Source organism: Podarcis melisellensis (genome assembly GCF_964234715.1).
Source record: "Podarcis melisellensis genome assembly, chromosome: 8".
NCBI lineage: Eukaryota > Metazoa > Chordata > Lepidosauria > Squamata > Lacertidae > Podarcis > Podarcis melisellensis.
In genome coordinates this window covers 59,407,318-59,433,212 of record NC_138540.1, presented here as the reverse complement: position 1 = coordinate 59,433,212, position 25,895 = coordinate 59,407,318, and the positions used below count along the sequence as shown (strand labels likewise).

General features: G+C 45.8%; 1 long non-coding RNA gene across 1 annotated transcript in view; it reads left to right on the top strand.

The window, feature by feature from the left end:
- Positions 1-509: 509 nt before the first annotated feature.
- Positions 510-25,895, top strand: part of LOC309376503 — a 47,460-nt gene continuing 22,074 nt past the window's right edge. Inside the window, exons 1-3 of the long non-coding RNA XR_014171223.1 lie at positions 510-955; positions 2,244-2,315; positions 13,109-13,184. This is a non-coding gene — a long non-coding RNA (uncharacterized lncRNA). The remainder of the gene's footprint in view (positions 956-2,243; positions 2,316-13,108; positions 13,185-25,895) is intronic.

Below are 25,895 nucleotides of genomic sequence, written 5' to 3'. Positions count from 1 at the left end.
CCAAAATTACCATGAATAGTGGGGGAGAGCTACGGACTGCCAGCCATTGGGGGGCGCAACTCTCCCCCATGCTGCTGCGGGAGAGCGATCCTCGCACAGGCTTGGGAGGGAAGCTGTGCACCTGCCAGCCATATGGTTGGCGGGGTGCAGCTTCCATCCTAAGCCTCTGCAGGGATCACTCTCCTCCTGCGGAAGCTTGGGAGGTATGCTGCATGCCTGCCAGTCATATGGTTGGCGGGGCACAGCTGGCGGGCGTGCAGGGAAAGGGGAGGCCACCAGCAAAGCCGCACAGCTCCCCCACTCGCTGGGGTGCCCCTGAGAGGCTGGCGCCCTGGCACGACGCACCACTAAGCCCTATGGGAAAGACGGCTCTGTCTGCCAGTAATGTAGACCACCAAAGAAAATATCCTGTGTTGCAAAACAGAACACTCTGAACAACAACAACAAGCAACATGGCGGCTAATAATATACTGACAATATTTTTATAACACTATACTGCTTCAAAATTCATAAACAGAAGACATATAATATGTGCATGGAGTCACAAATTAGTAAGAATCAAATAAATATTCCATGAATCGGAATGGTAGGAGTGGTAAGTCACTGTCAAAGATCACTGAAATGGAGGCAAAATGCCTTTCCAACGTAGTCCAGGCAGTCAAAGAGCATCAATAGAACCTTCACAATGAGTTGGGATGGCTTGGAATCTCATCTTCATAGCAACCATGTAAGCACACATGACCCTGTAATCAAGAGCAACAGCTTCTGCCACATTTTCATTCAATATACCTAAGAGAGCATTCAAGGCCCAGTGGTGGAAGAGTTGCCTGCTGTTTTACTGGTTCTGCTCCTGTACCTTTCCTAACAGCCTGAGGATGAAACAGCAAAGAGTTTCCCACTTTAAATTTCTGATAACTATCTGCATGCCAAGCTGTTTTAAAGGCACATGAACCAGGCAAGGCAGGGGGTGGAAAGTTGGCAACCGTACATAGTGCCACCTTTTTTATCCAAATTGCCAGAGCGTAACGGAGTGGGATCTAAAATATTGGCGCACTCAGAAATTGGATAAAGAAATAAAGGGTTGTTCACAGAGACATCAAAGTACATGCCAGAACATTTGGATAAACAGAGTTGTTGTGTGTGAGAGAGGGGGGGAGGGAGGGGGGGAGGTGTTCTTCTACTTAGCAGTGTTTACCAAGCAAAATGCATCCCACCAGCCATTACTGGTGCTTCTAAAAATATTATGTTAGTGCTTGAAATTTACTAAGTGCTGTTCACAGATTAAAAACAAGAAAATTTCTGCCTGCAAACCTACAATCTGAAAAGCATTACATAAAAAGAAAAGAAAACATATTGAAGAGGGAAGCAGAAAAACTCATGAGCCAGTCTTACAAACACAGAGTTCCTAGCAGCCTGCTTTCCTCTCCAATGATTTTGCACCAGCAACAGGAGGAGGTTTGTGAAACTCTTGATAAGGATGACATGTTTGATTGATGGGTTGCTGTCAGCCTGGCAGGTCACAAGTTAGGCAGGGCCTTCTTCCTAAAGACAGAGGCACTAGGGCTCAGGCTGGCCTGCAAGTTGCAACCTCAAACTGAGAAACCCTTCCCTCCTAATCCCAGATGCCTGGAACTTGATGCTGAGTGCAGGGTTCTGCAGCAAAGGCATTCTGTACATGAACAGAAGAATCATTTTCATATTCTCATTTCACACTATGACATTTATGACTTCACAGCCAAGGAGAGTGACCACTCACACACTGCCAAAAACAGGACAAAAGGAAACATTAATTTTCATTTTAAAAATGTGTGTGTGCCCGCGTACGTGTTTAGAAACAAATTTAGAAATAATTGTCATAATGTAAACAGCAGTGAAGAATGTAACCAGGTGCCCTCTGTGCCCAGCCAAATAAATCTGCTGCCCACGGACTTAGGAACTGCAAGAAGGATATCTTGATGACTGGGCAAATGATATGAAATGTGCCCCTAAGCCATGTTAAAAATCAACAATTGTAGTAAAATAATAGACATTGCCAAATTCATTTTGTTTTATTATAAGGGCTTTAGCACCTTTGTGCACAGCAGACGTATTTGCCCCATTGCCGTATCCTTGGCCTCAGGCATTTTTAATATTTGTTCTATCTTGTTTTAATTTGTTCATGATTTCGTCCGCTAAAGTGCTTCTTGTTTTCTGTTTTGTTTCAATGAACTCTACAAAACTTTCCTCACTCAAAACATTTCCAGTATCAGAATGGACTTGCCTGATAATCTGGCACATTTGCCTACAGTGAGAAACATGTGGAGTGCAATCAAATGGTAAGGAATAATACTTTGCCTTTTTTATCCTAGAAATTACCTCAATACGAATGTTTTCCTCCAATAATTCAAGGAATTCCTTATATATGTTATGTGATCAATAGTTTACAGTCCTCTTTTTATGGCTTCACTAATGGATGTTGACTTCATTATCATAATGGCTAATCAATTCAATGAGATTTAGAAAAATTCCTGTGCTAAGACCGCAGTTGCTGTAGTGCCTTGAAGAACAAAATTAATTTTTTGCACAAAGCAGGTTAATATCCAACATAACCTTCAAAATATGTTGCCATTTCTCTTTGTGTCTGAATTGCTTTTTGTAGAGAATCATCGCTAAGTCCACCATTTTTAAGCTATTCCATTTTAATTATGCATCTCAGTCCGATGTGTTTCTATGACCAACAATTATAAAAATGTTATTCAAATGCTCCCAATCACCGAAACGCTTCCATTTACTGCAAATATTTGAATAGGTTTCAGGTGTGTTTGCCACAAACAAAAACACAAGGCATGCAAAATAATATCTTAGACCTTTTTCAGATATACCAGCTTCTTACAATCAACTGCTTTGCTGTTAGAATTTTTTTTTGGGGGGGGGGAATACTAGAAACACTGTGTTTGAAAGACTTCAAAAGAGGATGAGACAAATTCATGGGGAATAAATGGTTACTAACCATGAAGGCTATCTTCTCCCTCCACTGTTGGAGGCAGTGTGCTTCTGAATATTAATTGCTGGAAATCCCAAATGGGGACAGTATTGTTGCCTTCAAGTCCTACTTGTGGGCTTTCTATTAGGATTTGGTTGGTCACCACCAGATGGACTAGATGAGCCTTTGACCTGATCCAGCGACAGTTGGCTTCTCGTATTCCACTGCAACTTTCTTGATAAGTAGAGTTCAGCTAATTAATTCTATGTTTTTCTTTTCCTTTTAGAAAACAATTCCCCAAATTTCTCTGGACCCCTAAAGACTGGTGGTGTTTTTGTGGGTTTATTTTGCTAGTTTGGGGGGGTGTACATTCACAACCTGTTTGCAGGCATGTCAGAGGCATCTGGCTGGCTACACTTCTGGACTAGAGGGATCATTGGAGTCTTTGGTTTTTGAGTAGAAATTTAGATTCTGGCCCAATTCAGGTTGGGATTTCCCTGAAAGTGGCTATCCTCCCCATCCAGTATTCAGTGAAAATGATGAATGCACAGGGTGAGGTTTTAATTCATTCTAAAAGGAAAACAAAAATTGCATGGTGAGAAAGCACTGGCTGCAACAGTTGGCTGAGCAAATGACACAAAATCCTTTGTGTAAACACTTTTCTTCCCCCATTTTTTCATCCTATTTCCTGGTTACTACTGTAAATTAGAGCCTGTGTGAAGAAAACAACATCTGTTTGGTCTCCTCAGATATGCAGCTTGTAGGAATGGAAAGGGGGAAACACCAAACAGTCATGTTGCTCCTATTTCTCCTAAGGACTTTTTTCATTGCTCAAGTTCTTGGATGCCCTGTGCCCTATTACTCCATCCTCCACTCCATCTTTGACAGCCATGAAAGTTCTCCTTCACCTCACAGTTATTTGAGGCCTAGTTAGGGGAGTGGGCTGAGGAGAAGAAGAAGAGGGAGTTTCTATTTCTGGCAGTTCTCCCAGTCTCCCCTCATTATCTGTGGTGCCCCCAAAGCCATTGCGCTTTTTATTAATTGTAAAATGTGGGATATAAAATCTAAATACCATTTAAAACAGGAGACTTTACTGACAGGATAAAAATTTATGAGGAGTCACACACATAAAATGTGATGCTAGCTGTAGTGGTGGCACACACACATTCAGGGTTCTTGACCTCCCTCAGATATTAATTATCTTCTTTCTCTCCACCCCTTAAACTTGTCATTTTAGCCAAACTAATTGCTGGAGAAGGTTGTCGGTCATATGGAGAAGGTCAGATTTGACCCAAAAACATGAATGTGTGATTTGTAGTGCCTATGATGTCAATGGTCAATGAATCTGAGCTCAGAAATTTCTCCTCAGTGACTGTTGCTATGAAATGTTCACTAGATATTCAAATATTTGTCAAAATATGAACCAAATATGAAATTTTGGTGTGGCATTTGATATTCAGTTCTGGTATTTGATAGTACACTATTTGAAAAAATAATAATAGTGGTAGTCTTTATATAACTAGTAATATTACAGAGCAACATAAGGCAGGTTGTTCTCCAAGACGTTCCCAAGCTAAGTTTTAAAAGTGGCGGTGAAGAAGGGAAGAGGCACATGGAGGAACATGTGCAAATACTGTTACAATCCAGCATTTGCCAACTTTGGCATACAGCTTTGGGCTGGCAAGGACTGATGGGAGTTATGCTCCAAAACATCTGGAGGGTACCAGGTTAGCAAAGGCTGAATTTCACAAATTCAGGCTTTAAACATGCTCAGGTTAATTTTCCATAAAGGTTGAGAATGAGCTGCATTTGTTTATTTCACTTATACTATAAATCTTACGACACTTCTAAACAGCTTTTGTTATAAAGCAACACTCAAAATAATAAATGGACTTTTCCAGACTGATAAAAAAGACTGATATAACAACAGTTAAAAAGGCGTAAACAACATTAAAGGCAGGAATTAAAATAAAAGCACATGGAAATAAATTGTTTGTTTATGCAATCTCTTAAATAGGCTTTTTTATTTCAAAATGTGCCTCAGCTTCCTTCAGGCAAAACTTGATAGCAACTCTGGGATGTTGGCAGGTGGCTGTTGCCCTCTTCTTTTGCTTGGGGAATTACCAGAGTCATCTGACTGGTCACCTTGGAAACATAATGCTGGGCTGGGCCTGATCCAGCTTCAGGGCTTTTATTTCAAATCCCACTACGAACAGCCCTGGTCTTCTCTACACTCTTGGTGCTTCCCTTGAAATCCCTTGGACATTCTCACCAAATTTCGTTTCATGTTTTTGCTCTAGGCAAAAATCAGTGTCATGCTCCAGCACAATCAAACAAATAGGCTAAGGGCCGCCAACTGCCTTTTGAATAATATTAGCTTAAAAGAACTGCATTTTAGGAGGTGGTAAAGTGCAGCTCAAATTCCCCACTGGGTAAAAATGTGAACATCTCATCTTCAGAATTGAAAAACAGAATGATAATTGCCTAAATGCTGCCAATCTTGGGGGTCTGCTAGCTGAACTTTCGCATTTCAGTGAGTGCTTGTATTATGAATGTTACTTGGATGACTGAAATGTTAATGCGTTAAAATGGTTTATCGGAGAGAGTTAGTATTAAAGAGCAAACTTAATTTCAGTATGATCAGAGGCTCCAGAGTGGTGTCCCTAAACTCTTTAAAGGCTTTCATTTTAAAAGTGATTTATGATATAAAACTTAGTTTTATGGGTTATTTTTAATCTGGCCTTCTTAAGATGCTTGAAAGTCAACTGTTGCCTTCCAAAAGCATTGACGTTTACATTTGCACTGTCAATAATCGAAATTAAAAACAGTAGGAGGAGATGCAAAACAGAAAAAATAATGAGAATAGTAATAATCATAATATAATAGTAATAAAGTACATAGGATAATATTTCATTTTGTGTGCGCACCTTTTATATTTGCTTATATTAACAGAATATTCCAACAGTATAAGAGAAATCAGTTTAGGATCACATCTAATAAAGTGTGTGATTCTTTTCTCCATTTACTTTCAACTTCTCCCCTCCCCCCAAAGTGCTGGTGCAACACTAGGATATCTGAACCATATTAAGATATGAAAGTGTTTATCTGAGCATTTTTTAAAAAGAAAGAAAATAAATGAAAAACAGTAAGAGGTGCACATATGAAGAAAAACCATAGTTCCAACAACATAAAAGTCCTAGTATCAAGCTACCCTTAGAAATAGTAACAGGGATCTGGAGTGTGAATGCTGCTTGAAACACAAGGATGCACATGTCTTCAAAACTATCTCTGGATTGTTTTCACTGGCCATATTCCTGTTACAATGAGACCCCTTTCACCTTGAGGATCGTCTGCCTTGAAGCAGCATCACCTCTGACTGCACTTGAGAGTCCAGCCTGAGGCTTCAAGCTGTCACAATGAGGCAGGGTTAAGGCGGCGATGTTCTAGAGAAGTCAGTCCACTGACAGGCAGTTGTGGCCTTGCAGACGCATCATATCAGTACTGGAGCTGCTTGACAGATGAGTCCTGTGGTGGTGGCGGCTGACTGTTGGCAAATGGGTGACAGATGGACTTGTCAGTGTCAAGGTGTCACCTGTGTCTTGTGAGGGATATATGTGGCTGCCAGGCTAGGAAAACAAGCAGGTATCCTCACATCCTACAGACAACAACACGCAGAGGCATCTATCCCTGACAAATCAAGAGGAGGAGGTGGAGGTGGAGGATCATTTTATACAGAGGAAATCATTTTCCATTGTGCTAGCAGCTAGTTTATAATCCAGTAGAAAGATAGATTATGAATCCAGCAGAGGCCAGCTATCAGCTCTGTTCTAGCACCGGACATCATCAGACTGGACATCATCATTTGGGAAGAGTAATGGAGGAAGATTATACTATGGTCAGTCACCACAGAGGGAGAAATATCTCTCTCAGTACTGGAACTCAGGCTCACCCAATGAAACTGACTAGCAGTGGGCTAATTCAGGACCAAGGAAATACATCACACAATGCGTAATTGGTTTATGGGGTTCACTGCCACAAGATGTGGTGCTGGTGGTGGCCATTAGTTCTGGTGACTTTAAAAAAGGACTGGAGAAATTCATGGAGCAGAATAGGTCTGTCAGCATCCCAGACAGACCCTCTGTTTGTGACCTCTTCTCTTCAGCACCCACATGTACATGGCAAGGAGACCGTGGAAGACTCACGGGAAGCAGAGAGGCTTTGGTTTAGGCCTCCATTGGACCTAAGAGGACAGTGTCCTGGGCTGCTAGAAACCATGAGCAATATACCACACAATGAGATTATCTACACCGACTGAAAGTGGCTCCCTGGGATTTCAAGCAAAAGGCTCTCCCAGGATCAGGGATGATAATAGTGGGGATTCATGAAGGGGGCTGGAGCAGCAGCAGTGATCTCACAGTGGTGGCAGCATTGCATTCACAGGGATGGGGCACAGTGAGGTGCACTCCCCACTGCAGCACTGAGAAGTTGTGGCAATGTTGGGGATGTTGAGACCACCGATCCAGAGATCCGCTGACCTTCCCAGAGAATGCAGGACCACAGCTGATGGATAACAGTGACCTGCTGGAAAATGTAGTTTTCTAGGGCAGTGTTTCCCAAACGTTTTTGGGCAACGGCACACCTGTTTACTGAAAAAAAATCTCGCGGCACACCACCATTAAAGCCCCGCCCCGTGACGTCAGCGTGCAGCGTCACGCCGGGAGGGACGCACAAAAGTGAAAGTTTTTTCCCTCCCCCTTGCTGGGGAACCTCCAAGCTTTGGGGGTGGGAGGAGGCAGCAGAGCGAGGGACTGAGGGACGGCGGCAACTGAGGCGGCGGCGGCTGAGGCAGAGCTGGGAAGGGGGTTTCCAGGGGACACGGCAGCTCCTCGAAAGGCTTCTCTCAGCTGCGCTCAATCCGCCTCGGAGAGGATTTCCCCTCCGGTCCCATGCGTTCGTTTGGGGCATCGCTCCGGCTGCTCCCTCTCCCGCCGCGCAGGAGCGATGCCTCTCTCTGGCTCTCCCTCCGCGCAGGCTGAGGGAGGGAGGGAGGGGCGCGTGTGACCCGTCTCTGCTGGGAGACCAAACCCAGCGAGGCAGAGTCGCGCGGAGGCGCCCAGGCAGCGCTGCCGGCTGCGAGGAGGAGCACCAGGCAGCAGCAGGAGGCGCGGCCTCTCCTCGCCGCCGCCGCCCCGCCTCTCGCCGCCCGACTCGCCCGCCTCCCTCCAGGCATCTCGCGGCACACGAGGCAACGTCTCACGGCACACTCGTGTGCCGCGGAACACCGGTTGGGAAACACTGGTCTAGGGCACCTGAATCCTTACCAGCACCAGCACCACCACCCCAGAGTCTTGTCCCTGATGTACTGCTGAACCCAGGATAGGGATAGGAAACTTCAGGAATGTGTAATTTTTAGGATGCTTGAACTAAATCCCCCGAGTGTGGAGGGTGCTGTCACTGCAAGACTCAAGGCACTAAGGAGGAGAGGGACAGCTCAATTTAAATTCTGAGCCAAAAACTCTGGGAGTTACATGCCACTCAATCAGAAATGCGGTCAAGCACTGTGAGCCTGAAAAGAACATATTCTGAGTTGGCCAAGTTCAAATCTGAGCTGGTGGTTGTGAATTTCAGCAACATCAATACAGGTAAATACCTCCAGAAGAAAATATTTTTACCTATTGAAAACTAGGTGAGGCCGCGGACCCTGCCTGCACAACGTTTAGTATTTATGTGGACAGAATATTTCTTTCTGGAGGAGCATTCAGCCTTGCGAGCAAAGTCGTGCAGTTCAAACACAGGGTGGCCATCTCAGTGAAAGCTTGGGCTACATCCCCCCACCCACGTGGTTTCTGGCAGCCTTGAGTACTGTGCCTGTGCCATTAAGGCAGGGGTGGAGAACCTCAGACCCAGGGGCTGAATGTAGTGCTGCTCCAAGACTCTCTACTTCAACCTTGGAAACTTTTCTCAGGCTACACTGTTTCCCCTCAAGTTCCACACCTGCTTTTGCACAGCTGGAATATGTCTTTCAAACCGTAGTGCTGTTTGGTCACATCCGTCTTGGATGGATGGATTTCTTACACCTTTCTTACGTGTCATTCCCATGCCTGCCTGCTTTAAGGCCTAATTGAAACTCCCCATAGGATTCTTCCACATCCCTGCTGCCATGCATTGGAAATGGGCGGGGAGATGGAAGAGGGGGCAGGGCAGCAATGGGGAGGACACTCAAGAATCGCAACAGGTGGAGCCTATTATGAGTTGAGCCCAAACATCAGGGGAGTTGGTAATGGGCTTGTGGTGAAGAGGAGCTGAACCAGGGAAGTTAAGTTTCTGCCACACTTCAGCAGTGTCGTGACAACTCTCATCAGCAGGCAAACAGAATTGGCAGGTTTTTTTATTGTCATTTTTTAAAACTGTTGACTGGAAGCAAAAGTGGGATGCGCTGTGATCCTTCTTTCAAATTCCCTTCAACTCTGTTTGAGGAAAAAAGCCTATCTCCATTCTGGAAAAATAAAGCACAGCTAGAAAAGGAGGCATTCAGCAGTCTTGGACCTCATCAAGGTACGGAAGTCATTGTGCAAGGTGTTTTAATCCCTAGAAGTACAGAGATCCATGTAACTATGGAGCCATCCATGTCGGGTCATGTTCATGTCATGGCTACCCTTTTTGTGCATCTTTAGAGAACCTGGAGAATGTCAACAAACACTACCGTGTCCCTAGCTGTCATCTCCTTCTCAAGATCAAATTCCAAAACACGTTGTTCTCTGATGGCAGGGAACATGAATGAGTTTTCTCGCCAAAAGAAGTTAATTAAGGTGTTGCTGTTTGTACTCTACACGATAGAGTGCCTGAGAAGCAGTAATTATATAAAGTGCCTTTGCAGCCCATTTGGAAACATGTAAATAATGCAGGAGGTCTTTCAAAATACCGTCACCCATAACAATAATAATACTAATGGTATGTAAAGAAACAAGCAGGCAATTTGAAACGGAAATGTTGAAGGAAACTCTGTGTCCAAAAAACTTCCTACAATCAGACATAATAAATTTTTGGCCTTGCCGTGGCATTTTTGAAATGCAAGAACAATCTCTCCCAAGACATATAGTACTAGAAGAAACATGATATTGTTGCAGGCCACCCCAGTCTCTCAGAGGTCTGAGATTCCAGAGGTTCCAGGCACTCACCCAGGGAAGCCCATGGTGAGATACAAAATGTGTCTCTGCACAGAAGTGCAATATGCGAATTCTAGATGCAAATACACAAATACACACACATTGATATCATTGTTGGCATCCATCTGTCTCGAGACAATGGAGTGCACCTCAGGGGGTGAAGTCAAACCACTGGAGAATGACAGCACCTGCTGTGACTGCAGAGACTGATAACTCATAACTACTGCCTCCGGCGTTGTTTTTGCTGCGTTAGCAGCACCAAAGCGACCTCTCTGGGGCTCAAGCCTGGGCAATGTGTATGGAGGTCCTGGGCTGCCCAGACGACAAGACCTCCTCTCAGCATCGCTGATGTAGTCCACAGAAAAGCAGACCAAAGCATTTGGCACCAGCTTGGCCGCAGGAGATGCCAGAAGGAGGCAAGCAAGATGCCATGCAACTGTCTTAAGGACTCCAGATTTGTATAGTGTTTATTTCCTAGACCTTTCTTCTCCTGAAGATGTCCCACAAGGCAGTGGGTATGGATTTTTCCTTGGGATTTACTCCCAAAGCCTTTATCATGAATGAATATAGCCACAGCAGAGGTTTAGGTTCAGAGTTTTCCTTTTCCTAGATGGGCTACCTTCCCAGGTTGATGAGCCCCATCTGCCCCTCACTTCCCTCTACAACTATGCCAGAAGGAACATGGCATGTCCCCTACCAGAGGTACTACCCCTCCATTAACACTCCATAAATCCCATGCACATCATACCGTGAGCATTTTTACTGTGTATTTTAATGTTGAGGAGAAAATTGATCAGCAACACAGCTGGCAAAGTTACAGGTATTTTGCTCCTCATGATTACATTCAGTTCTAATGGCAGGACTTAATGTGTGCATCAAAACATGAAGTTTTAATTAAAATAGAGTGCCTCTGAGCATTTGCAGAGAACCATTTCATGGAGAACCTCAGGGAAACCAAGTTTGTTGTTTTTCACCAGCTTCCTACCTTTGTACTTTCAGATGTTTTCCTCTTCAAATAAAACAGCATATTTAAAAGGTAGTAATTACTTTGCAGTTACTCAGAACGAGTCTTTGTAATTTCCTTACTGTTGTCTTCTAGGCATTTGGAGGTACCTCAGTTTCTCCTATAAAATGAAAGCATCTGTTTATCAGAATGTATTTTTTAAAGAATAGGGAAGTGTAGAACATTCAAATCTGGAGGTCAAATTAACTCAGAATTTTACAAGAAAGGAAAATGGCTCCCTATGCCATGGGCAGACTAGATTCATACTTGGGTTAATTACAAGGTTCTAAATGTAAATGTCCATTTTATAACCATAACTTAGGGCATAGAGGTACGCAGCCAACCTACTTTGCTCTCAGGATAATGCTGACAGATAATAAAAAAGAAGAAACAAAAAATGTACCCTGTAATAGCAGAATCTCTTGAGTGCAGTCCCACTCTTAGGGGGTTTTTTGGTGAGGAAATTGAGCCACAAAGACAGCAAGGGACAGGTTTTAAAAAGCCAGTCAGAGAAGATATGGTTTTTCTAAGAGTAACTTTTTCTGTCCTACATGAAAACAAATGCTGATTTTAATCACTCTAAATACTGAGGTGTTAGATAACGAAGAAAGTCAGGATTTATAATGTCACCCTGAGACTAGTCAGCCCAAAAAATAACTCCATCGCTAGATACATTCCAGCCTGCCAAACTGACTCAGTCAGGTGAGAAACAAGAGCTAGTAGCCACCAGCCATCAATGCTCATGTAAGCATCAGTAATCTCTTTAACTGGAGAAAAGCCTAGAGGATATGCCTACCCCTTGCTTGACAGCTATAAAAAATACTATCCCTCTGTGTTTTGTTTGTTGGGATCTCTTAAGTGCTGAACCATAAAGCCTTTGGCAGAGGGGGGAGCATTGAGGCCAGGAAACTGGAACAGAACATCCTGGTGCTGCTTCAGATGGAGCTGCGTATGCAGAGCAAACAGCCTGGAGCAGGAGGCTGGGAAGAGCAACTACTGTACGACAAGCACCCGTGAAATCCACTCTGGGGATTTCCAAGTTCCACCACCAGCTCCGCATGTTCCAAGCCGACATGGAGATCAGGGTTTTCAATGAATGTTTGATGTGTTGTGTGTGAAATAAATACCTTTGATCCACAAGAAGCTACAAAAGCAAATTACACACCGAAAATCGCATTAACAAAGAGAGCAACATACTCTGGCCTTGCCCTCTCACAGGTGGGTGCTGAGCCGTCCCATTTGTCAGCATCTGTAAACTGTCCCCATCAGCTCAGGTCCCCCCCCCCTCACCACTTCTGCCCCCGTGCAATATGAAGTGTAGGTGGGTTTCCACAAGGCAAGACACAGTGATAACAGCAAGAACCTTTATTGCACTAACAGAACTGGACAACAGGGGCAAAGCAACTGCTTATAAACATTTCTGAAGGCCTGGGCCACTCCCACTCCCAACATGATTGGCTGCCTAAACTTCCAAGCTGCAAATCGTAAGGGCCAATGGCAGAGGCCCAAATCCTGAAATGGTCTGTGATTTGGATATCATGTATCAAATCAGAACACGGGGGCTAAGAATCCTTAGTCCAAACTCAAGCTCAGGCAAACACAGACCACTGAATACGTAACACAATACACTCCCACCTACCACCATTCCACCGGCGGCCCTGATGCCCAGCCCCACACACATTCAGCTAGCCAGTGGGGTGCCTGCAGGCACACAAGTGACCACAGAGGCCTTCTCCGGCACCTGCAGCAGCACTTTGTCCCACAATCCTCTCTACCTGCTATGTAGGCTGAGATATGTGCTTGGTTTCAGTGTGTGTGTGTGTGTGTGTGTGTGTGTGTTGTGTCCACAACAGCTTCTCCGGTTTGCAAATGAGCCCAAAACAATTGGTGACCACTGGAAAATTGGACCATTGTGAAAATTGGACATGTAAGAATTTGGAGAGGCAATGGCCGGAGACAGTGCCATTTTCTTTCTAGGGAAAAAGGTGCTAGAACTCACTGCCTCATTTGCCAACTCAGACGACGGGACCACCCTCTTGAAACCAAAATCACAGTAAGCTCGCTGCTCACCACTTGCCCCCCCCCCACCCACTTAGGCCACTTCAGCCACCATCCTGTGCACCTCACCAGTGAGGGACTACCTTTGCTTGCTGAGAAACTTCATGGACAAAGCAGTGCAAAAAAAGGTGCTGGAACTGTGCTCTGGGATGTTCTGGCAGAAAAAGGCCCTATCCTCAGAGACCAGGGTTCAAATCCCCACTCAGGCATGAACCTCACCTTGGGCCGCTCACTCTGTTTCAGCCTAATGTACTTGCAGTGTCATTATGTGGGTAAAATGAGGATGTTGATAACACCTAAAGCTCCTTGGAGAAGAGGTAGGACACCATAAAATAGTCACTTTTTGTTAGTCCTGTGGAAGAAAAGGAATAATGTACAGATTAAGAGGTGCTTGCTCAAAGGCCTTTTGGAGACCCAGTTATCACGCTCTACCATCCCCAAATGAGACAGGTAGAATGTGTTCCACCAGGTCTCCCTATCTCATCAGCCTCCCACCAGCTCCATTTAATCCTTTTCTTTCATGTGAGAAAAAGACCTTTTGTTTATGGGTATCTTTTATTGTTTCTCCCAATGATCTTGATTTCTCACATCCAGTATTCATAGGCATTTGGGAAAGAGAAGGCAGATTAGTCCCTGTTAAATTGAAACCAGTTATGATGGCATAAAGTTGCAAACACCCATGTAGAGTCATCTGTTGCTTTTAATTGGATCCCTGCACTGTTATATTCCCTTAGTTAACATCTCTGGTGGTTCTGGCTCTGCTCTGAGAGAGCCAGAAACAGCCATTTCTCTTTAAGCCAAGCATAGTTTTATTTGGGAACTGACAGCTCCGTTCTGAAAATCTGTGGTCTTAATTTGAGGCTTTAATTAAAATGTAATTGGACTTTCCTGACACCACTGTAGGGGGAACCCTCATGCTCACTTTGCTGTCTCCAAGGCAAGGCACAAGAGGCAGAGGTAGCAGCAGACAGGGGAACTGTAGAAATGGGGAAAAACTCAGGTGGGAAAAACATTAGTCCTGAAGAGGAATGTCAGGCAATGATGATGAGAACACAAAAGGAAGTGGAAATTGTTGTAGTCCTCATGTTTGTCTACAGTTAGAATTGGAAATCAGTCAAGAGAATACTCCTGTCATTCACTCACATTTTTAAATCTGCAAACAACATGTTGTTGTTGTTGTTGTTGTTACTATTATTATTATTATTATTATTATTATTATTATTATTATTGGTTCCTTTATATTGAAATGAACATAAGTTACATAAATAGATATATGACATGTTAATTTGCAACCAGCAATATGAATAATATAGTGCTTGGAAGAAACCAAACTGCAGCAGAATGGAAACAGCACTTATTGTGATGAATACAGGTCAAGATGGAAATCACTCCCTTCTTCCATTCCTAGTTCTGAGGTAGCAAAGCTGGTTCAGTGGACAAACCAACTCCTCACATATCCCTCAGCTCTCAGGAGAAGACCTGCTTTTCTCCTCTCAGAACTCACCTAAATATTTGTGGAGAAAGAAGTGCTTGGGCACTCTGAAAGATTAAGAAACTTCAGAATAATTGCCCCTGAATAAAGTCCATCCATTCCAGCTCACCTCCATCTGTATTCCTGAATCTAAAAGGTCCCCTGGGGGACTCTAAGCAAGACCTTCAGTTACATGTTGACACCTGGGCAGAATATCCCAAGGAGCTCACCAAGAATGGGGCCTGCACACCTGGAATGGAGTTTCCATAGGCTAATGAATAGCTAAGGCATGATATTTCCCTTCAAGCTCTCTTACCCACAAGATCCAGCCCATCCCCCAGGCGCCAGAGACGTGACTCGCTGATAGTTCCTTCCAGCATCATCAGCTGCCACCAGTAACAGGCTACAAGGCTCAATGACTTCAGGAAAATGCCTTAGTTCAGTGGTAGAGCATCTGCTTTGTATGCAGACGGTCCCAGGCATTTCCAAATGGGACTGAGAAAGACCCCTGGAGGAGTACTGCTGCCAGTCAGTGTGGAAAATGCTGAGGTGCATGGACCAATTGTCTGACTTAATGTAAGGCAGCGTCCTGCATTTGTACACCAAACACAACAATGAAAATGGATAGCGATGAAAGGCCCAAGAAACTGAAAATGGAGCTGGATATATTTAAGTTAAGATATATTGTGCCATTCGTTTTAAATCAGCACCTCAGCAGTGGTTTATTGGGGTCAGAAGGGCAGACATTAAGTAATTCTATCACGCTTTTCAGTGCACAAATGGCTTACGGTTATGTCACACATCTTCAAAACAGGCCTGTGAGGTAGTCATTGAAAGTGATGGCGTTCACATCACCCATTCAGTTCACATTCCTGAAAGCTGAGATGCTCGGATGAGCTGCCTGCAGCCACAGCAGGGGCTGAAGCCTGCACCAAGAGAGGACGGGAGGCATGCAAGCCTGCTGAGCCACCTCCCCCCCTCTCAATCCTCACCACAGCCATCAAGTGAGCATCCTTATTCCCTGACTGTCTCCACTCCCAGCAGACCTTTAATCTTGGCTGGACCAACCACTTCTCTGTACTGGATAGTGGGGGACTGCAATTAGGTGTAGGGTGAACAATAAGGGTTTAGGCAGAGTCAGAACAAAACAAAATTCGGTTCTACTAAACGTTGCATAAGAAGAGCCTTGCTGCTGGATGAGACTTATCTAGTCAGGCATCCTTTTGTCACAGTGGCCAACCAGATGCACCTCTGAGAAGTCCACAAGTGGGACAAAAGTACCATAGACCTACATTGGCTCCCAGTACGTTTCCGAGCACAATTCAAAGTGTTGGTGCTGACCTTTAAAGCCCTAAACGGCCTTGGTCCAGTATACCTGAAGGAGCGTCTCCTCCCCCATCGTTCTGCCCGGACACTGAGGTCCAGCTCCGAGGGTCTTCTGGCGGTTCCCTCACTGCGAGAGGCCAAGTTACAGGGAACCAGGCAGAGGGCCTTCTCGGTAGTGGCGCCCGCCCTGTGGAACGCCCTCCCATCAGATGTCAAAGCGATAAACATCTACCTGACATTTAGAAGACATCTGAAGGCAGCCCTGTTCAGGGAAGTTTTTAATATGTGACATTTTAGTGTATCTTTCATCTTTGTTGGAAGCCGCCCAGAGTGGCTGGGGAGACCCAGCCAGATGGGCGGGGTACAAATAATAAATTATTATTATTATTATTATTATAGCTCTCTCCCCACTTGTCGTTCTCAGCAACTGGGATTCAGAGGCATATTGCCTCTGACAGTGGTGGGGGAACATAGCCATCCTGGGGAGTAGCCATTGATGGCCTATAGTCTCTACTCATTTGCCTAATCTCCCTGTCCAAGTTGGTGGCCATGATTGCATCCCATGGTAGCTAATTCCACATTTCAACTACAAGTGCCTCGCTTTGTTTACACAGAATCTTCCAACATTCGGCTTCGTGGAATGCCCCCAAGTTCTGGCATTAAGAGACAAAGAAGACAGCTTCTCTCTATCTGCCTTTTCCACACCATGCCATAATAAGGTTTGTATATAACAGCCATCTGAAGAGTTATTGTGATTATATTGTAGAGGAGAGGGGATACTTCTAAAAGCATTTGAAGAGTTAGGCGCAAGGGCAAACTAAAATAACTTAACAAAAGTCATCATTCAAAACCTGTTGTTGTTGTTGTTGTTGTTTAGTCATTTAGTCTTGTCCGACTCTTCATGACCCCATGGACCAGAGCACACCAGGCAATTCTGTCTTCCACTGCCTCCCGCAGTTTGGTCAAACTTATGCTGGTAGCTTCGAGAACACTGTCCAACCATCTCATCCTCTGTCGTCCCCTTCTCCTTGTGCTCTCCATCTTTCCCAACATCAGGGTCTTTTCCAGGGAGTCTTCTCTTCTCATGAGGTGGCCAAAGTATTGGAGTCTCAGCTTCACTATCTGTCCTTCCAGTGAGCACTCAAAACCTAGTCTGGACCATTTCCCTACCCAAGTCAATACTTAGCAGTAAAGCAGTTCCCACTGTCTCAATGTCCAGTTCCTGGAATCTAGATCCACTACAGCCTCCTCCTCCTACCTCTCATTCATAACTCCACACACCCTCCAATCACCCAGATTGGTACATTTCTTAGGGTTGGCAAAAAGATAACCCTTCCAAAACAGTCCATGGTCATCACTGAGAAGAGCCACCACCCAGATAATTTCCATAAAAGTAGGAAATCTGCCTGGTTAAACTTCTCCAGTTGGTTTGACCTCTTTTTACAAGCAGAGTCATTGGGGGGGGGGGGAGTCCTCGAGGGATTGTCCAACTTTTCATACCAAGTGAGCCACAAGAGTCCTACAACATGGAACCAGCAACCAGGCCACACGCTGCCTTGTTGCAGAGGAGCAAGGAGTGGGTTGTTTCCACCCACTCCCAGCCCTCATGCTGCCTTTCCCAAGCCAGATAAGTGAGGTGCCAGGTTTTGGGAAAGAGACACAAGGCTCTGACAAGGCTCTGCATGCGTCTGACAAGGTCCTAGAATCCTCCCAACTTCTTCCCAAAGCTGGAAAAGTGCTAACTAGGCTTTGAGGAAGACGATGGAGGACTCTGGGACCATATCAGAGCCCTCATGCCTCCTTCCCAAAGCCAAGCGCCTTGCTTACCTGGCTTTGGAAAGGCAGTGTGAGGGCTGCCAAAAAGTCATTGAGGGCCGCATGTAGCCCTTGGCTAGTGTGTTGGACATCCCTGATCACATACCCTCCAACATTTCTCCAGTGAAAATAGGAACATTCTATTCTATATCAGGAAGCTTCTCTGGCGTTTGATCTCCCAAACACATAAGACATCATATACTCATCTACATCGGTCACCTTGACCCAATGACAACCTCTCTACCTCACCTACCTCACAGGGTTGTTGTAAAGAAAAAATGTGCAAAGGAAGGGATAGTGTGCAACACCTTCTACAGATAAAGGAACCAACTCTGCTCCCTTGTTCCCCCAAAAACGGCTGGCTGCAGAAGCCTTGCAACTGAAGAATTTGAAGTGGATTGGTTACCTTTCCCTTCGAAATTATAGGAAGGGCTTTGTATGCCAGCTTCAACATTTCCTCCATTTGGTGTGGGTATCTTATTTTTAGGATAAACGGGACTCCGTTTTTACACCCACACACTGCTTCTAATTGTTCTACGAGATGTGGAGTGTAGGAAAAAGGAAAAGCGAGCCATTCTGGGATCAGAAACCAGAACGGCTTATGTAATTTTGTGACCTTCCCTGGAAAATCAAGACACTTGGAGGGTATGTGATCCGGACGAACCAACCTCCATCTCTCTACAATATATAAATTGGGTGGGGCGCTGTTTTCTCCCCTAAAAGTGCATCGGTGAACATTTTGTGAAGTTCTGATTAGGAATAAGCAGACAAAACAACAACAACACAGTCTCTCTCTCAGATTTCCAGATGTAGGCTGAATTGAAAAAGAGTGAATGCAATTGTAACCTCAAATCATTTCTATATGGATTTTCCTTTCCTCATCTTCCTGGAATAAAACATGCCCTCCCCTGTGCTCTAAGCTGCATTGCTAAGCTACAAGAAGCTTAATATGAAAGAGGATGAAGGCAGCGGAGAGAAAGAGAGGTCCAGACGATGGAACACCAAGCTACGCTACATTGCCAGTCCCAACCTGCTCTGGATGTGTTTACTTTCTCAAAGTCCATCCATAATTCAACGGCTTCATTAATTCTCTCGCCAAGACCCAGCGCTTCTGACTTTCAAAAAGAAGCTCTCATCCCACTAATCGCCTCCTATCCCCGCTCCCTTTGTGAAGAGTGAGAGATTAAACACAGCCTCTGTCACAACTCTGGGCTGCACGCGTGTGATTCACAAAGCACAAATCAAAGCGGCACACACATCCACACGCACACAACCTTAAAACGCCGAGCAGTTTGCTGGGACAGAATAGAGGGGAATGGGTGCCAAAGGGCCTGGCGCAAAGCAGGGACATTCAGGACCAGGAAGGAAGGAGAAAACAACCGTTGACTCCACAGTGCTCGGTGGCAAATCCATTTGCCATCGCAGCCCCTTTTAACTCTGAAATCACCGGATGTGACCTACAGAAGCCAACTGGGAGGGTGCTGTGCTGGCATAACACGGGGGGAGAGCATGGCTCAGTTGCAGAGCTCATGCACTTAGGTTCAGTCTCCGGCACCTCTGGTTAAAAAGAGTTTACATAGTAGCCAGGTGTCAGGAAAGACCTGTCTCACCCTGAGACCCTGGAGAACCACAGACAGCCGGAGGAGGCAATTCTAGGCTAAGTAGAAAATTACCCCAGACTGGTAAAAGTCAGCCTCCTCTTTGTAGGTCCTCTGCAGGAAGTTTAAAAGATAACCTTCATGGAATTTGGCAGGAGATCTTCATACATCTCTGCTTGCCTGAATGTGAAATTCAAGGTGAATTTAGAAGGCCCTTTGTGCGCGAAACATCTGTAGGTGTTTTGAGGGGAATTAAAAGAACGTTGATAAGAGCAGCAGACTGTTTCAGCAGGGGAGGAGCAAGAGAAGAAAACCAGAGGTTAAGGGGGCATTCTTAGCACAACAGGTGGAGTGGGGAAGGGCTGTAGCTCAGTGGTGAAACATCTGTTTTGCATACAAGACGTCCAAGGTTCAATCCCCAGCATCTCCAGGAAGGACTGGGAACACACACACCCCGGCTGAAATACTGGAGAACTGCTGCCAATCAGTGTAGACAATATTGAGCTATTGCCTTGTTACAAAGGTTGGGCATCACCCTCACTCTGTGCAAAGCACTAGCAAGATTCCAGAGGTTCTTGCTGGTATTTAGCATCTGGTATGTTGAAAACCATAAAATCATTGAGAGAGTGCTGACTGATTAAAGAAAAGACTCCATTTGTTTCAAAACTCTAAAGTCAGGGTGGTAGCTCAGTAGCAGAACATATGCATTGCATGCAGAAGGTCCTTAGGTTCAATCTTTGGCAATGGCTGATAGGGCTGGGAAAGACCCTCTCTTTAAAACTCATGTAGATCATGGGGATGGGGGATAGGGGCAACCCAAGGTGTTTGGGGACCTGAGCTGAAATGTCCTGCTGTCACCTCAGCAATGGGCTGTGGGGGGAAAACTCAAGGAGAAACCCTTGTGGAATCTCTCCCCCACCTCCGGACAGAGGAGAGGGGTCTCCCGCCAGGCAGTGGGGCTTTGCTATTTCCTGGGCATGCCGCCTGAGGCAGCCATCTCATCTGCCTTTTGGGCAGGCCAGCTCTTGGTGGGGGACTTTTTCAGCCTGGGGACCAAACTCCCTTCTGGGCAACTCTCCACAAGTCAAATGCAAGTGGCGGGTGGGGCCAGAAACAAAAAGTGGGTGGAGTAACAAGTGTAAGTTTCACATTTGAAAAGTCAGCCAGTTGCTACTCTGTCCTCTATTCAGACAAGGAAGAGTTCAAGGACATACTCCCACTAGGCAAAAATGCTTGTAATGCAAAGCAGGGCCTGTGAGGGGTGTGGCCTGTGGAGGGTGGGTGTGGCCTGGAGAGAGCTCACAGGGCCAGATAGAGAACTACTGTATTTTTCGCCCTATAGGACGCACTTTTCCCCCTCCAAAAATGAAGGGGAAATGTGTGTGCGTCCTATGGGGCAAATACAGGCTTTCGCTGAAGCCTGGAGAGCGAGAGGGGTCAGTGCATTCTGAAGCCTGGGGCGCACTGAAGAGTGCGCCCGGGCTTTGCGCAGCTCTCCGCAAGCCTGGGGAGACCAGCACTGCTCCCTAGGCTTGTGGATAGCAGGCTGTTCTAGGGGCTGGGGTCGGGAGCAGCTCGGGCTTCCCCCGCGCCAGCCCCGTGCCTGGGGGGGGGGATTCTTTATTTCCCCCCCAAAAAAACTAGGTGCGTCCTATGGGGCGGTGCGTCCTATGGAGCGAAAAATACGGTAGATGGAGCAATGGTCTGGCTCAGGCTGTACACATGTTACCACCTACTCCAGCTCCAGCACAAGCCCATTGCTGGTGTTTGAAGCCAAGTACACATGATGTTACCCACAACCCAAAGGTATCCTGGAGCTTCTTGGAAAATACCACATGCTGGATCCTAACCTGAAGCCATGGGAGGTCAGCACCAGCTTGCTGAAGCTCCTAGGAACCACACAAATGCCTCCTTATGCTCCATGTTGGAAGAAAGGTGAGATAAAAATGTAATGGCAATGCTGTTAAATAACTCATAAGCCTAAAGAGAAACTGAGGGTTTCCAGCTTCATGCAGTAGCTTTAAGGGACGACACTTCTCAATTACTGTGATTCCTTTTAATAAGGGGCCAAAACGATGACTTCCTGCTTCCCAAACATGATACAAACAGAATTCTTTTTTCACAGCTCCTGTTCATTTCACCGAGACTAGAAGAGAAGTTCCCACTGGATTGTGCTCAGTGAGTCTACATCTCTGTTCCCTATCCTTAAACTCTCTCCAGAAAAGGCTGCTTGTTCTCCTTTTTCATAGCCCACAGTGTTTTGTAGTCAGTATGTGTGAGCATGTGGCACCAGGTTTTCTTAATAATGCAGATTCCTCTTAAATTCTAAGGGGGAGAGTGCAAAGATAGCCTCATGAAGATGTGTGCTAATCGGTGATGTCTCCGCCAAATTTGAGGAGCTTGTTTTATTTATCCATTATATTTAGATCCCCCTTCACACACACCTGTCTTCCAAGGAAGCACAAGGTAGCATACCTGGTTTTCCACTCCCTGTTCTATTTTCACAACAATCCTATGTGGTAGGTTAGGCAGAGGGTGGGGGAGTCCAAGGCTATCCAAAGGCATTCCTGCCTTACTCTAGATGTGAATGGAACACCACAGTTCTGTGTACACATTAAACCTTTAAAGCACATCCAAAGCACATTCTTTCCCTCAAAGAATTCTGGGCACTGTAGTTTACCCCTCACAGAGTTACAACCATTAACAAACTACAAGGTCCAGAATGCTCTGAGGGAAAGAATGTGCTTCGAATGTGCTTTAAAGATATATTAATGTGTTTATTGTTTAACCTGACAAAGCAGAGTAAATGGGAGGGCTCTAGTTGTAGCTAGGAAGATGTGCAGACATGTTAGGCTGCCCCCCTCCCAGCACAGAAGCCCTAATCAAACCCAATAAAACCCACAATCAAATCAGGCAGCCGACCAGCGGATGGATGGTGTCTATTTAAATTTTTCATTAAAATTGTTTTCTAGCTCCGTTGAGCTTGAACAAAAGGAGTCAGTTCCTCCCCTTCACCACCCCTCCCTCCAACCTGGTCCCTCTCCTTTTCTCCTGCCTTTAATCGCAGCCCTGTTCATCAGGGATTAATGATTCTTCTTATCGGACTCCAGGAGAGATTTGTTTAAAATATCACCTTGCGAGACACCTCCAGAGCGAGGCATGAGCTGCCTATTATGGCTCCAGTCTCAGGAAAACGAGACAGCGAGGGGAGGAACCTGCCATGCTCCGACGGCGACAAAACCCTAATTTCCCATAAATTACTTTGGGCTCCTTTGAATTGCTTTTAAACAGCCATTTCTTTCCCCCAGGGGCTCCTATTGATGGGGGCAGATAATCTCGATTGAGGAGGAGACATGTGGAAATTAGTGCCTCCGTCTCTGTCAGGTGGGGAGGGTTCTTTTTTGTTGTTGTTGAAAGCACCAACTGTTCTCATACAAACTGAGGGGCAGATACAAGAAGTTAATAATGCTTGGAAACTGCAACATGCACACAGAGGAAATTTCGCTACTTATCAAAATGTACCTCTGAAGTGGGGGGGTCCTCAAACCAAGCTGTAGGGCAACAGCAATCAGACTCTTCCCCCATCCCTTAATCCCAGTTACAGATAGGTAGCCGTGTTGGTCTGCCATAGTCAAAAGAAAAAAAAAATCCTTCCAGTAGCACCTTAAAGACCAACTAAGTTAGTTCTTGGTATGAGCTTTCGTGTGCATGCACACTTCTTCAGATACACACATATCTGAAGAATATTCACATATTCAGGGTGTATCTGAAGAAGTGTGCATGCACACGAAAGCTCATCCCTTAATCCTTCCATCATATCCCCACTGCAGCTTGCACACAGGAGAAACTGCAAGCCTGATTTCTGCTGTGCTATAACGCCATCACTGCACATGGCCAAAGTGCAGAACTGCACCTATCAGCCCAGCAGGTGTCACAAAGAGCCCACCAAGTCCCATCTGCCCTATAAAGCTGCCCTCCAGGTATATTGGACTCCAACTGCCCAGCCTGTGTAGCCAGGGGTTCAGGATAAATCAGAGCTGTAGTCCAACATCATCTGGTGGCTACAATTCACACACCATGCCTTTAAAGCACATTCAAAGAACATTATTTCCCTCAAAGAATTGTGGGTACTGTAGTTTACTCCTGTGATGGCCTGGGATTCGGACTTGGAAGCTGAACCTGAGGAATCCCAGCCTGCACAGGATTCCCCACCTCCAGAACCAGCTGAGCCAGGGCTGGGGCATGAGCCTGAAGGGTCCCCACCTGTGCTGGATCCTCAGGTGCAGACACCAGCTGAGTCTGCTCAGGCTCCTGAGGTGATGGAGGACCCATTGCCTGCAGGTGTTCCACTCTCAGCCCCGTCAGGGAAAGCTGAGGTTGCCTCTGGGTCCAGTAACCCTCCAGCCTCTCCTGAGCTGCAGAGGCTCAGGACAGAGAGGCGGAGGGAACTAAGTTCCTGCAGGAGGAGGGCTCACCTCCAGGCCAGGAGAGGCAAGTCACCTGTGGACCAAGGCCGCCCTATGCCTCGGGGCAGATAAAAGCCAGCCAGCCCCAGTCCCAAGTTGCGGGAGTAACGTTGTTGGTAGCCAGTTCCTGCCTGCACCCTGCCCTGCAGATCTCCTGACCTCTCCCAACTCCCTGCTTTGGACCTAGCTTCAGCTTTGATGGACGGCCTCAATACTGCTCCCTCGACCTCGGACTGGACTCAGACCTTGCCTCACGGAAACCCACAGGACCAGCACAACTCCTCACAGTTACCATTCCCATCAACCCTTAACTAACTACAATGCCCTTAATTCTTTGAGGGGGCAGATGGTCTTCGAATATGCTCTAAAGGGACAGTGTGTATACAGCCACAGTTTCCCCACTCCTATTGTCCTGTCTGGTGAAAAGGTTCCACCACTTGTGGTTTCCATTTTTGCTTTAGGCGAAATGCAGTGACACTCCCCCCAAAACAAAAGGGATGTCTGGGACCACATCAGAGAAACTGCCAAAATTATTTAAGTTTCCTTTGAAATTCCTCTAAGGAGAAGCTCTCAGTTAAATCTGCCAAGTTAGAAACCTTCTATCTCCTGGCACAGCATGACAGCCCTGCAGGGTGGACACAGTTCAGTTTCTCTGCAAGTTGTAGTAGTGGAGGGAACGGTATTCTATTGTTAATTTCCTTGGTTTGATGCCGCTGAGTGTGTATACGAGCTTCCATGTCAGGAGGAACTCTACTTGCCAACCATCCTCTTGGCACCTTATAAAAAGGAATCACAATAATTGAAAAATGTGGTCCTTCCTGCCAGTTCCGTTGTAGCTGCTGCATGAAAAGAGGGGGGAAATGAACAGGAGACAAAGGCATTGCTTGCAAGCATGACAACAGCGACATCCACATTCCTTCACACACTTTCCCACTGCCAATCTTGGTCCTGACCTCCAGTGATCATCTCCAGATGTGTTCTTGAAGCATGAATGAGCTGATTCCTCCTAAGGCTCTTTCCATCTTAAGGTACATCCTTGGGGCTGTTTCACACATGACAAAGTGCATATTTTTCACTAAGCATACTCTCAAAGGCAGGCATAGGCAAACTCAGCCCTCCAGATGTTTTGGGACTACAATTCCCATCATCCCTGACCACTGGTGCTGTTAGCTTGGGATGATGGGAGCTGTAGTCCCAAAACATCTGGAGGGCCGAGTTTGCCTATGCCTGCTCAAAAGGGAGCTGTGGTCAGTCCCATATTCCAGGCCAGATATACTGGTATGAGACATGCATTTCAATAGATGCTTCTTCAATTCATACACTACTGCATCTTTAGATGTAAGATGTTTTTTCGGTGTTTGACTGAAAAAGTAGCATGCAGAGAAGGTTGACCAATTTGCAGAGGTAGTCAGTCACAGTTCAGGACTGGTGTTAGCAGGACTGGTGTTGGAATCCTTGGGCAACTGCTAGGGGCCCTGTCCAGCAATCTCCAATAAATTATGGGGGAAACAAAATGGTAGCCAGCAGGTGTCTGCCTCTCATTAGCTCTGCAGCTCCATGCAGTTGAAGAGAAAAACAGCTACTCTACAATGCTAGAAATTAGCCTCTACACAAAACAATCATAAAGAGGTCCACCACATAGGAAGGGGCCCACCAAAGGAACTTTGCCCCTTAAGACTTCGAACTGTCCATATTATGGCTAGATGAGTCTATTTTCTTTGTTTATTGCTATATCATGGTTGATGTCCACAGCCATTTACAGCAGGGACGATGTTCTGGAGCTGATGGGACTCCAGCTCCCACCAGCTCCAGCCAGCAAGTTCAGGGATGATGACATCTGAAGGGCCAAAGGTTTCATGATACTGGTTTACAGCAGAACAAAACCAAGCCAGCATGGCCCAGCTGGTGGGCAATCTAAAGGCATAGCCTGTTTGTGCTTTCCCTCCGTTGTGTTTTTGTGACTAGGCTTGGAAGTCTTCTCCAGCTGTATGACTCTTTACTAGCATACCTGCTGCAGAATGCTTCTCTAC